The 13162-nt window shown below is 43.2% G+C and overlaps 1 protein-coding gene across 4 annotated transcripts in view; it reads right to left on the bottom strand.

Annotated features, from left to right (window-relative positions):
* FSTL4 (follistatin like 4) overlaps positions 1-13162 on the bottom strand; it is a 714076-nt gene that overhangs the window by 404962 nt on the left and 295952 nt on the right. The window contains exon 1 of one of the 4 annotated variants that reach the window (XM_053220961.1): positions 568-943. The exons of 1 other annotated variant lie outside the window; for it this stretch is intronic. The gene's annotated coding sequence lies outside the window, so the exon portion shown is untranslated. Of the gene's footprint in view, positions 1-567; positions 944-13162 lie in introns of those variants that run through there. 2 more of the 4 variants (XM_027076699.2, XM_027076701.2) reach the window with 2 other exon arrangements.

Genomic DNA, 13162 nt, shown 5'->3' on the forward strand with positions numbered 1-13162 from the left:
ACCTCGGGGGAGCGACCGCCAGGCGGGGCGCAGCGGGCCCTCCGAGCTGCAGCGCGGACGCGCAAGTTTCCCCGCAAAGCTGGAGGGAGGAGGCAGCGAGGACGCCCGCTCCGCACCCCAGCCCGGGCCAAGGGCACAGAGCCGAGCGGAGGGTCTGCGTTCGCCTCGCTCGCCGAGGCGGCTCGGGGGCCGAAGCCCGAGAGCGGCGCCTGCGGGGTCTCGGAGCCCGCGCGGGCTGCGGGCTCGGCGCGAGCTATTCTGCTCCGCGCGCCGGCCGGGTCACTCCGGTGCCTACTGCAGACCCGGGCCAGCAGCCTCGGCGCTCGAGCCTTTCTTTCCCCCCGAGTCCTGGCCGGGGCCAGGTAGCCCTACCGAGCCAGAGTCCCGTGGTCCCGTGCCCGCCGCCCGGGCAAACTTGGCTCTCTCGGCGCGGATGGTGAGGACAAGCAAGCGCCCGCGCCGGGCCCTGCAGGGAGACGCGGAGCCGCGGGCGCCGGGACCCCAGAGGGGCGCAGCGGGACCGGATGGTGGCGGCGGCGGCTTGGCACCCTCCCCGCGCCCGCGTACCTGAGGTGGCCGGGGCCGAAGGAAGACCAGGTGTCCGAAGGCGGACGGGCGCGATCCGCGGCGGCGGTGGCGGCGACCGGGCCCCGTGTCCTTCGGTCGGTGTCTCCGGCTGTCGGCGGGTCCCGGGCGCGCTGGAGGCTGTCTCGGCTCCAGCTCTGTGAGCCGCCGCTGTCGTACCACCGCCGCCGCGGCTGCCCTATTTCTGCCGCCGGGACCGGAGCCCGTGACGTCACCCTCCGGGCCCCGCCTGCCCAATCGCCGCCACCTGTGCGCGCGACTCGCCCGCCCGCTGCTCAGACCCGAGCGGGGCCAGCGGCAGGTGCGCGGAGCAGCCGGGCGCGCACGCGGGGCGCGAGGACTCCCAGCGCTCCAGGGCGATCTCTGCACCCGCGGGGGGAGGGGGTGCGCTTCCGCCCCAGGCTCAAGCGCACCAGGCTCTCGTAAAGCCGGCAGGCTACAACCCCCTCCCACTCCCCAACACATCCCCTTCTTCCTCTCCTCCGGCTCCTTCCCGGGCCGAGTTCCCCAGCCTGTGCTCTCAAGATGCACAACTGGTCTTAATCAGCCGCCATAGCTGTGGAGCCCAGGAGGGCCAGTACACCTTACCTGTTTACGTGTCCCCAGAAGCAAAGTCAAGTGACACTACCCTCCCCTCATCCCCCAGCCAACAACCTTAGAAACAGCAAAGTTTTTATTTCTCTCTTCTGTATCTGCTCTCTCCCAGCAGGATCATCTTACAAAATCCTGGGCATACAGGGGCAGTCCCAGGTGATGTTGACTTAGCCCGTCCAAGCTGCGATGAGAGGGTCCCCTGTTCTCCCTTAGAAGGAGACGTTTTTGCTGCCCTGACCTCATCCCCACGCCTAAACCTTTCTGAATCCCTATTCAACTTCCAGAGCTTTTGGAGACCCCAACCCAGCTGTCATGTGCTTTCATTAATTGACCTAGAGATCAGTCTTGGTGCCCAAATAAACTATAAACGTCTTTGTAGCAACTAGCACCCCTCTCCCCCACCAATGGTCTGTCTGTAGCCCAAGTCTGGCATCGATTTGTGAGTGAGACCCTAGCCAGGCCAGACTGGTGATGAGCAGGAGTCTTTCAGAGGGACTGCCTCTTGCTCAGGCTGGGTGGGCACCAGATAACTTGGTGGTATAGTGGAACAGTGTCTTGTCTGTGACCCTGTGACCTCTTCTGGCCTGGAGGAGGGGACAGAGGAGATTTTCTTAAGTTTAGTTAAACGTCAAGAGAAGAAGAAAAAGAAAACACTGACATGGAGGAAAAGGTATTACATTTGCTCTTTCCTTCAACACATATTTACTGGGCCCCTGCTATGTACCAGGCCCCATGCTATGTTCTGGGGAGACATCAGTGAATGAGCCAGCCTGGTGCCTGCCCTCACACACGCTTTGGTCTGGGATCCGGCTCTCCCTCGTACACGGCCAGGCTGTAACCCAGGCCAGTCATATCTCTGCCATAGGTGTCAGTTTCCCCATTTGCAAAATGAGGAGTGCTTGAGACCTGGGTGACTTCCAGGTCTCAGTTGCTGTGACTTCCCACGTGGAAACTGTGATTTGGGCTCAAAAGGACAAAAGCCATTCCATCCTCAGTGCCCCCAGGGCCTTGGCAGGAATGATGCTCTCTCAGATTTGACCATGAGTCTTTGCCAAGGCCACCCATGACTGAATCCCCAAAGCTGGCTTGAGGCCAGATTCTCTGCAGCTGGACTGGGGAAAGGATGGCACTTTCCATCCTGGGAGAAAGAGAAGAAGGACTGGACATGAAAGGAAGCAAGGAAATTTGGAAACGTGCTATGCCTCCCTCTGAAATTTAATTCTAAGTCCGTGGACAAGATGGAGCCCCACAGCTCAGAGACTGGGTTTAGCTCCCCTCCCACACTTTGAGGTGTTTGAAAAAGCAGATTTCTGTTCTCAGCTCTCAGCACAAAGTCCCTGAGTCAGCCTAGTGGCCCTATTACATAACCAAGGCAGGCCTTGGGGTGTGTCTTTTTAATAACTCTGGGTCATATGTAAGACAAGGTCTGTAGACTGACCAAGATCCAAAATAGCTCTGTTTAGTGCAGTGAACATGGACTGGACTTCCAACAGACTTCCTTTGCTTCCCGAGTAAGGGGGGAATGTAGCCGCTACAAACCACATGTACAGAATGCCCCTTGGAGATAATGCCAACATCTGAAGTGAGCTGTTGTGGCTACTGTGCATAAAATAAGCATGGAATTAAAGTCACCTTGGAATAAAAAAGGTGAAGTGTGAATGATGAAATAAAACAAGCCTTCAGGGAAGCGGCATCAGATGCCAGTAGACCTTGACACCTCTCTGCATTGCTCTATGCTTTGACCTCTCAGGGCATTTCTTGCTTTAAAAATACTCCCCGGACATGCAAGGGAGGCTAACTCCCACACAAAGCATTTGGAATTGGCCTGAAACCCTGTTTCAGAACTTGCAAGCATAGTGATGATTCTCAGTAGCCAACAGGGATGGTTGGCAAAAAAACAAAACAAAACAAAAAAAAAAAACCAAAAACAAAGTAACAACAACAACAAAAGGTTACATTTTGAATTCATACAATTCAGTAAATTTGGAAAAGAGAAGTTAAAAGGAAACATGAGTCTAGATTACTGCCCCAGCCCCTAGTCTGGGTGATTGGTGAGTAATGTCGCAAGGCAGACTCACACACACACGCAACAGAAAGTTACCGATGTATTTTTGCAAGACCAAGAAGTTTAATAATCTGCTATAGATATTTACTTTACCAGTTTTAAAACATTTTCTCTAGCTCTACTCTTACCAAAAACACAACAAACAATGGGCCTCCTGGAGGTCATTTTGGCTTGCAGCTGCACATCAGACCACCCAGAGGTGACACAGAAGCATGGGATCAGGAAGAAGCAGGGGACCTCCTCCAGACTGTACCACAGTGTTTCCGTGTCACTAGCTATGGGTCAGGTCCCCCTGGGCTGGTCAGACAGTGCCCAGAAACACTGTGGGAAGGGAGGTCATGTGAGAAGGTAGGGAAAGGCAGGGGAAATGGTCTTCCTGCTCTTTCCGAGATTTAACACTTGCTGCCTGTCCAAAAACTGCCTCTCACTGGGTGAGCCTTTCCAGCCCTCATTTCTTCATGTCTCAAGTGGGAGCTGGAGGTGGACGGGGTGGGAGGCGGTCATACTCAATGAACTTCTGAGGCCGTTTCCAACTCTGCAAGTCTATGCCTTATTTTGCTAGGATGTATGGAAGTTAGGGCCACTCTGATCTAAAAAGAGCTGTGATGTTAAGGATTTCTTAAACATTTCTTAAATGATGGTCCTTTTAGTCATCTAGAAATAAAGGGAATGGAGGCAATAAATTAAAAATTCTAGACCTAAAATCACACTCAGAAATAATTGTTAACTTTAGGGGTGCCTGGGTGGCTGAATCAGTTAAGTGTCTGACTTTGGCTCAGGTCACGATCTTGCGTTGGGCTCTGTGCGGACAGCTCAGAGCTTGGAGCCTGCTTTCATATTCTGTATCTCCCTCTCTCTCTCTGCCCCTCCCCTGCTCATGCTTTGTCTCTCTCTGTCTCTTAAAAATGAATAAACCTTAAAAATAAAAGGTAAAGAAATAATTGTTAACTTTGGTTTAGGGAGAAGAGTAGACTGCATGGAAATAAGTAAGGTGTTCCTTCAAGAGGTTAAGTGTGATTTGGGAAATTTCTCAAGGCAATGAAGAAGGAGGGATGAGTGGAAATTTTAATTAAGAAGCTGGGATGAATGAAAAGCTACAGTGAGGGGAAGGGAACTATGAATGGTAAAAGTGGAGGGGTTGGAAAATAAGCCCCTTCACGGTGGTGTTAGTCCCAAGACAAACACCGCATCCCCACTCCCAGGACCCAGGCTGATGGTCACAGGCCCTGAGAAAGATCCCAAAATAGGAGGAAATGAAACTCAGCCCCTCATGGAACTCCGTGCACAGGGAGAATTTGGGTTGAGGAGGCCAGGCCTCCAAGCCACTAAGTACCACATCCTACTGGGGACAGGGGAGAGAGGTGAAGCGGGAAGGAAGATAGGAGGAGAGCAAAGAGAGGGGCCAACCTCCTTTACTCAACCTTACTTATTCAGACTCACAAATATTTGCCATGACCCTGTTTTCCAACTCATCAAAGAATGGTAGATAACATGCCAATCTACAAAAAAAAAAAGATCATTCAGGAAGATGAGTGCCTACCTTATGGACACTCCATTCCTGTGATTATATGCTCCATTCAAACACGTATGCAGTATTGTGGTGGGTCACCTTAATTTTTGTGAAGAGCACTAAGCCAGACAGGGATCTGTAAGATGGTGCTGGACTTAGCTTACATACCACCCCAAATCTGAGTAGCCACACCGACCTCTCTGCCCCCACCCCCACACCTTCTCTCCGCCCCTACCCTACCCCCACTTGCCCTGCTTCTGGGTCACAGGGGCCCTATTAACTGGTCTGAGGTGTTCCCACAGCCACAGAGATAGATTCCTCTGCTGTTACTGCCACTACCTCAAACCAAATAGCCCCCCCTGCACAGGGGGCCAACTGACAAGGAGACACTGGCCTGTGCACTGGTCAGGCTGGACCTCTGGGGGTTCTGGCTTCCCCAGAGGCTGCTGTGGGGGTGGGAGCTGCTCCACACAAGCCAAAGGGGTGGGGGAGCTCATGACAGAGGGGAGGTCTCGACCAGTGGGAGACAGGGTACAGGAGGAAGCCAGCAGGTACATTCTCCCTTCCTTCCCTGGGTGGTCTGTACTGACATGCACCGTGCCCTGGGTCCTGAGGACCAAGAGACCAAGTACTGAGTACTGCCGACAGAGCTGGACCTTCCATATCTGGTCTCTCTTCTTCATTGTTCCTGCTTCCTGAGATTGGACTTCTAAGGTGTAACACTTTTGCCTCGTGCTCTGTTTTCCAGAGAATGCAGACTAAGAAAATTGACTGTCTTAGCGGTGTCTGGGTGGCTCAGTCCATTAAGTACGTGACTCTTAGTTTCAACTCAGGTCATGATCGCATGGTTTCATGAGTTTGAACCCTGCTTCGGATTCTGCACTGACAGTATGTAGCCTGCTTGGGATTCTCTCTCTCTCTCTCTGTTCCTTCACCATTCATGCTGTCTCTGTCTCTCTCAAAATAAATAAATAAAAACTTTTTAAAAAATGAATGGTGACTGTCTTAAAGACGGCAGATGAAGAAATTCTGAGGATGAGGAGGGACTTAGAGCAGAGACGTGAAGAAATGAGGGGACAAGATATGACAAGATCTGGTGGGCAGAATATGCAGGCAGACGGCTCAACAGGCATGAAGATCTGGCTGGATGTGACCCAGGCTGACATTGCTAAACACAGGGACCAGGTGGACAGTTGTGAAAGAAGATGGCACGGACAAGGGCCAGATCACAAAGGTCCTGCAGGCTCTGATAAACAAGGACTTCACATCTGATTTGACGTGTGATGGGAGTCATTGGGGAGTTGAGGGCAGGAGACAGTCGTAATCTACTGTATGTCGTGAACATCCCTCTAGCTGCTATATGGAGAATTGACTGGGTGGAGGGCAGAGAGACTGGGGGAGTGAGAGCAGCTGTTCAGCTGTTGAGAGGTAAAGCTGTGTTTAGCTCATTATCATCGCTGGCACCACACCAGCACCTTACGTTTATTGATTGCTAACTATGAATTGGGCACTGGGCCTAACCCTTTGTATGTGTTGTATCACCTAATTCTCACAGCTCCATAAGGTCCCCATTTGATAAGTTAAGCTCAGAGAAGTTACACAATTTATCTAAGGCAATTTGTCTGGCAAACGGCAGAGCCAGGATTTGACTCAGAGCCTGCCCTCATAATCGTACGCCATTCTGCATCAGTTACACACAGTGTATACATATGTGGCACCTAATACATATCTCAAAATACATGTCCTATGACTAGGTGCCTAGAGAAGCTTCTTTTCTGAACCTATTGGCATATTTACTTAATAGTCTTCACCTGATCCCTTGTCATATCAAAACCCAACATGTGGTCTTTCTCTCTTCCCTGCCTACAGGATGTCCATTCTGTCCAGCATGGTCTAAGCCAATAATGGGGCTCCCATTCTCTTTGCTAGGAACTGGCTAAGGCGAGACCAGGGGGCCTAGTTCTGGCCAGGGACGGGCGACAGAAAGCATAAAGAGATGCACGGGGAAGAGATGGTGCCTCTTTTCCCTCTTGATACTATCATTAACTACAAGGAACCCCTACACCCATGGTCACCATCTTCCCAAAGAGCAACCAAGGTGACCCATGAAAGATGGCAGAATAGGGAAAGAGCCAAAGACCTTAATGATGTCACTGAGCCTCTAAAATAACCAATTCTGAAGCTGCCTTAGCTCGGGTTTCTATTTTCCTCATGACTTAAATCAGTTGAGTTTGGAGTTTTTGTTACTTGAAGCAGAAAACATAGCAAATGAGAAAGAAGCCAAAATGTAAACAAAAACCTGATCCGTTATTTGACTGCCTTTACACACACAACATGAAAGATTAACATTGTCATCATCCCACTTTATTTATCTAAGAACCCCAGGCTAGTCAAAAACTGAAGACTCTGGATTCCAAACCAGTGCTCATATTTAGAGAGTAATTTTCAGTTGTGGAGAACATTTAATTAAGCAGGAACCTCCACTTCCTAATTGCCCTAGATGAAAGGCAGTGGACACATAACAAGTGACATGTGTACAGGATGCTTTAAAGTTGACAAATGCATGCACACATGTCAGTTATCACTGCATAGCCATATGTGACTTGCAAACACTTTTCACTACAACCATCCTGAAAAAACTTAAACTGGCTTTGCCATTTTTGTGTGATATGTGACAAATGAGTGATTTGAAATCTTAAACAAATTAAGAGTATTGTATTAAATACTGTATTCAAGTTTGTTTTAATGCAATCATTAATAATATTCATAATACACAATCATTACAAAAAAACCCTTCACTTTATATCATTTAATGACGAATGGACAATGTTTAATTTTTATTAAATCATAAAAGAGAAAACATAATTTTCTGATAAATATGCTAAAAAATGATATGTCATATCTGGTTTGGGGACTGAATGTATACTAAAAAGTACTTTGGGGTTTTACTCCATAATACAGCATCAAGTATAGGCAGAAACTGGTTTCCAAGAATTGGATGTATGAAATTCTGGAATTTCATGCTTAAAAAAACTATGGTTTTATTTTTACAATTTCCATGTTTTGTTTATAAATGACAGGAGGGGAAAGATTTCAGGCCGCTATTTGCAACCACTCTGCAAATAGCACATTGTGGGTGTGGATAGAGCCTTTGTTCTCAATAAATGAAAAGCTAAATTGGACATAATTGTCACTCTATTTTCTCTCCTTAACACTGTTTTTGAAGTACCAAAGACATCTTGATGTTCCGTAGAAGAGTTTTTATCAGATGAATGTGATTTACAGATTGGCGAAGGTGATTCTGAAGTAAGATTGTGGTCTTCCCATTTTTTGTTCTTAATTATCTTGTATTTCATCATCAGGTTCCTTATGTTTCTAGTCTTTAAACACAATCTATTATGAGCATAAATCAAACATATGTCTAAGAAGAAAAACAATTTGATATATAACAGTCTCAACCATTCTTGAAGTCAGTGCTGTTCAGCCAAGAAATAGACCGAGTGATGGAGCCATGACTGTCCTCATTTAAACTCTACCTAACCACTGTGTGTGCTCACTTGTTATACACTGACAAGCTCCCTGTCTTTTCTTACAAATGTAAAAGAAAATTAAATAATGTATCACTTACTGATTTTTAATTAAACCTTTCATTTTGAAATAATTACAGATTCCCATACAGTTGTAAGAAAGAGCAGTCATCAAAAACAGAGTAAATACTGTTTACCCAGTGTCCTCCTATTTTTTTATTTTTTACATCTTGTAAAACTACAGTGTAATAGCACAACCAGAATATTGACATTGATATAGTCCAAGTACAGAATCTTTCATTCACCACAAGGATCCCTCCTATGGCCCTTTTACAGCCACCATGTGTCTTCATTCCCTCTGCCCCTCCCTCCTCATCCCTAACCCCTGGTGATTGCGAAACTGTCCTCATTTCTATAATGTTGTCGTCTCAAGAATACTATATCGGGGGAATGATACAACATGCAGTCTTTGGAGATTGGCTTTTTTCACTCAGCATAATGACCTCAAGGCTTGTTCAAGTTGTTTCCCCTATCAGTAGTTTATCCCTTTCTGTTACAGAGTAGTATTTCACAGTATGGAAGTACATCTGTTTAACCACCTGGGTTATGTCCATTTGAGGCTATATACAAATAAAGTTCCTGTAAACATTTCTATACAGGTTTTTTATGAATATAATTTTTCATTTCTCTAGGATAAATACCCACGAGGGCAACTGCTGGTTTGTATGATGGTCACATGTTTAGTTTTTACAGAAATAGTCAAACTACTTTTCAGGGTAGCTGCACCATTTTACATTCCCACCAACAATGCATAAGCAATTGTGTTTTTCTGCATTCTTGCCTGCATTTGCTGGTGTCACTATATTTTATTTTTAGTAATTCCGATAGGTGTGTAGTAATATCTCATTGTGATTTTAATTTGCATTTCCCTAATGGCTAATGATGTTGAACATCTTTTTACATGCTTATTTGTTATGTGTATAGTCTCTTTGGTGAAATGTCTCTTTGTGTCTCTTGGCCATTACCTAATTCGATTGCTTGGGGTTTCTTTTTTGTATGTTTGTTTTTCTTCTGTTGAGTTTTGAGAGTTCTTTATACCTTCTAGATACTAGTTTTTTGTGGATATGTGGTTTGCAACTATTTTCTTTCAGTCTACTACTTGTCACCCTCTTAATAGGATATCTTCTAGAACAAAAGTTTTTAATTTTGATATAGTCAAATTTATCTATTTTTCCTTTTATAGATCTTACTTTGGTATCAAATCTAAATCCATGATCCCAGGTATTTTTTGAAATAAAAGCTTAAGAGTTTTATATTTTACCTTTAAGTCTGTCACCTCTTTTGAGCGAATTCTTGTATGAGGTCTGAGACTTAAGGTTCACTTTTGTTTTTTCCTTAGAATGTTTAATTGCCCCGCATCCTTTCTGAAAAGGCTATCTTTTCTCCATTGAATTGCTTTGTTCCTTTGTCAAAACTCAGTTTGGCAGGAACTGCAAAGGTCCTAAACACCAAAACAGTCTTTAAAAAGGAGAGAAAAATGAAGGACTCACACCTCCTGATTTCAAAACTCACCACAAAACTACAATAATCAAAACAGTGTGGTACCGGCATAAGGATAGACATATAGACCAATGGAATAGAACTGAGATTCCAGAAACATGCCTCTATCACCAATTGATTTTCAAAATGGAGCCATAAGTATTCAACACAAAAAGAATTGTCTCTTGAACAAGTAACACCGGATCAACTGCATACCCACATGTAAAATAATTAATTTGGACCCCTATCTCACACCATTTATAAAAATTAACTCAAAACTGATCAAAAACCTAAATATAAGAAATAAAACTATAAACTCTTAGAAGAAAACACATGGGTAAACTTTCTTGACCTTGGCTTTGGCGATGGATTTTTAGATATGACACCAAAAGCATGAGCAACAACAAAAAATAAATAAATAGGATTTTATCAAAAATTGACATTTTTATGCATTCAATGCAAGAACATTATCAAGAAAATGGAAAGGCAACTTACAGAATGGGAGACAATACTTGAAAATCATGTATCTGATAAGTGATTAATATACTGAATATATAAATAACTCTTACAACTCAACAACAAAAACACAAACAACCCAATTAAAAAGTAGACAATTAAAAGAGACAAAGTACTTGAATAGATGCTTCTCCAGACAAGATACTACAAATGTCTCAAAAGCACATGAAAAGATGCTCAATAGCTCAATATTCTTAGTCATTAGGGAAATGCAAATCACAACCATAATGAAATACCACTTTATACCCACTAGGATGGCTATAAAATTTTGTTGTTTTTTGTTAAAGGAGAGGGGTGCCTGGGTGGCTCAGCTGGTTGAGCATCTGACTTCCATTCAGGTCATGATATCACAGTTTGTGAGTTCAAGCCCCACATTGGGTCTCATTGCTGTCAGCACAAAGCTTATTTCAGATCCTCTGTCTCCCTCTCTCTCTGTCCCTCCTCCTCTTGTTCTCTCTGTCTCTGTCTCTCTCTGTCTCTCTCAAAAATAAACAAATGTTTAAAAAAAATAAAAGGAGAATAACCAGTTTTGGCAAGGACATGGCTAATTGAAAACCTTGTACACTGCTGGTGGAAATGCAAAAAGGTTTAGATGCTGTGAAGACCAGTGTAGTCATTCTTCAAAAAGTTAAACATTGAATGACCATATGACCCCAAATTTCCACTCCTAGTTATATACTCCAAAAAAGTGAAAACAGGCTCTCAAAGAAAGACTTGTATATAAATGTTCATAGCAGCACTATTGACAAGAGTCAGAAGTTAGAAACAACACATATGTCCATCAATGGATGGGGGGGATAAAAAAATTGGGGGCAAATACATACAACTGAATATTATTCAGCCATAAAGAGGAATGAAGTATTGATACACGTTAAAACATGGATAAACCTTACAAATAATGTTAAGTGAAAGCAGCCAAACACAAAAGATCACACATTGTGTGATTCCATTTATATAAAATACTAAGAATAGGTAACTCACAGAAAGAAAAACTATTAATGGTTATGGGGTTTTATTTGGGAATGATGAAAATGTTTGGAATTAGATAAAGGTGGTATTTGCATAACACTGTGAATATACTAAATGCCACTTATTTGTTCATTTTTAAATGGTTAATTTTATGTTATATGAATTTCACCTCAATAAAATACAATAAAATAATCAAGCTATTTTCTGAGTCTATTTCTAGGTTCTCCATTCTATTCTATTGATTTATGTGTCAAATCCTCTACCAATATTTTATAGTCTTGGTCACAATAGCTATGAAAGTCTTAAAATTAAGTATTTGTATTGGATAATTGGATAATGAACTTGTATATACCTACAAAAATACCTGCTTGGATTTTGATAGGAACTGTGTCAAATCTGCCTTTCAATGTGGAGAGAATTGGCATCTTTACTATGCTGAGCATGCCTCTCCATTTATTTAGATCTGCTTTTATTTCTTTCAGCTCTGATTTCTTTTATGAGTGCTTTGTAGTCTTCTATTTCTTGTTTTGTTTTGTTTTGTTTTGTTTTTGAGAGAAAGAGAGAACAAGCAAGTGAGGGAGATGCAGAGGGAGAAAGAGAATCTTAAGTATGCTCCATGCCTTCATGGAGCCCATGGAGGCTTAATCTCATGACTGTGAGATCATGACCTGAGCTGAAATCAAGAGTTGGACACTTAACTGGCTGAGCCACCCAGGTGCCCCCCATTTTTGGAATTATAAATGGTACTGTATTTTAATTTTGGTGTTCATGTGGTAATTTTAGGTATATAGAAATACTATTGAGTTTGGTATGTTATCTTGTATCCTATAATTTTTCTGAACTCACTTATTATTTCTGTGAATTTTTTTGTACATTGCTTGGAATTCTTTATGTAGATAATCATGTCACCTTCAAATAGGGCCATCTTATTTATGATATATTTGTCTCTTATTTCCTTTTCCTGCCTTATTGCATGGGATAAAACTGCTGGCACTGTTGTTGAATAGGAGTAGTGACAGCAGACATCCTTGTCTTATTCCTGATCTTAGAGAGAAAGTGTTCATTTTTTTGTTATTGTGTGTAAGGTTAACAGTAGATATTTTGTAGGTGATCTTTATCAAGTTCAAGAGGTTCCTCTGTATTCCAATTTTTTAAAGGTTTTTATTATGAATAGATTGAATTTTGTCAAACTCTTTTTCTGAATTCATGGTTTGATCATGTGATTTTTCTTCTTTAGCCTGTTACTATGGTAGATTACATCAATTTTTTAAAAAATACTGAACTAGTTTCACATCTCTGTAATAAACCCTGCTTGGTCATGGTATATAATCCTTTTCATATTTTGCTGAGCTTTCTGTTAATACTTTGTTAATGATTTTTGTGTCTATACTTATGAGGAAATTTGATCTTTAGTTTTCTTTCTTTTTTCTTGTAGTGTTTCTGTCTGGTTTTGGTATCAGGGTAACATTATAAAATGAGTTAATATATGTTCCCTTCTCTTCTATTTTCTGGAAGAGATTGCATAGATTTGGTGGTAATTTGGGGTGAGTCGTAATAGTTTGTGTTTTTGACAAAATGGTCCATTTCCTCCAAGCTGTAAAATTTAGTCATGTAGCATTGTTTAGGGTATGCAGTGATATCCCTTATTTTATTCCAAACATTGGTAATTTGTGTTTTCTCCCTTTGTTTCCTTCTCAGCTTTGATAAAGACTTGTCAATTTTATTAATTGATCTTTTCAAAAAGCCATCTCTTTGTTTCATTGATTATTCTCTATTGGTTTCTCTTTTCAGTTTCTATTGTTACTTTTACTATTTACTTCCTTTTGCTTCCTTTGTGTTTATTTTACTCTTCTTTTT

This window comes from Acinonyx jubatus, chromosome A1, assembly GCF_027475565.1.
Source record: "Acinonyx jubatus isolate Ajub_Pintada_27869175 chromosome A1, VMU_Ajub_asm_v1.0, whole genome shotgun sequence".
In the NCBI taxonomy this organism is placed as follows: domain Eukaryota; kingdom Metazoa; phylum Chordata; class Mammalia; order Carnivora; family Felidae; genus Acinonyx; species Acinonyx jubatus.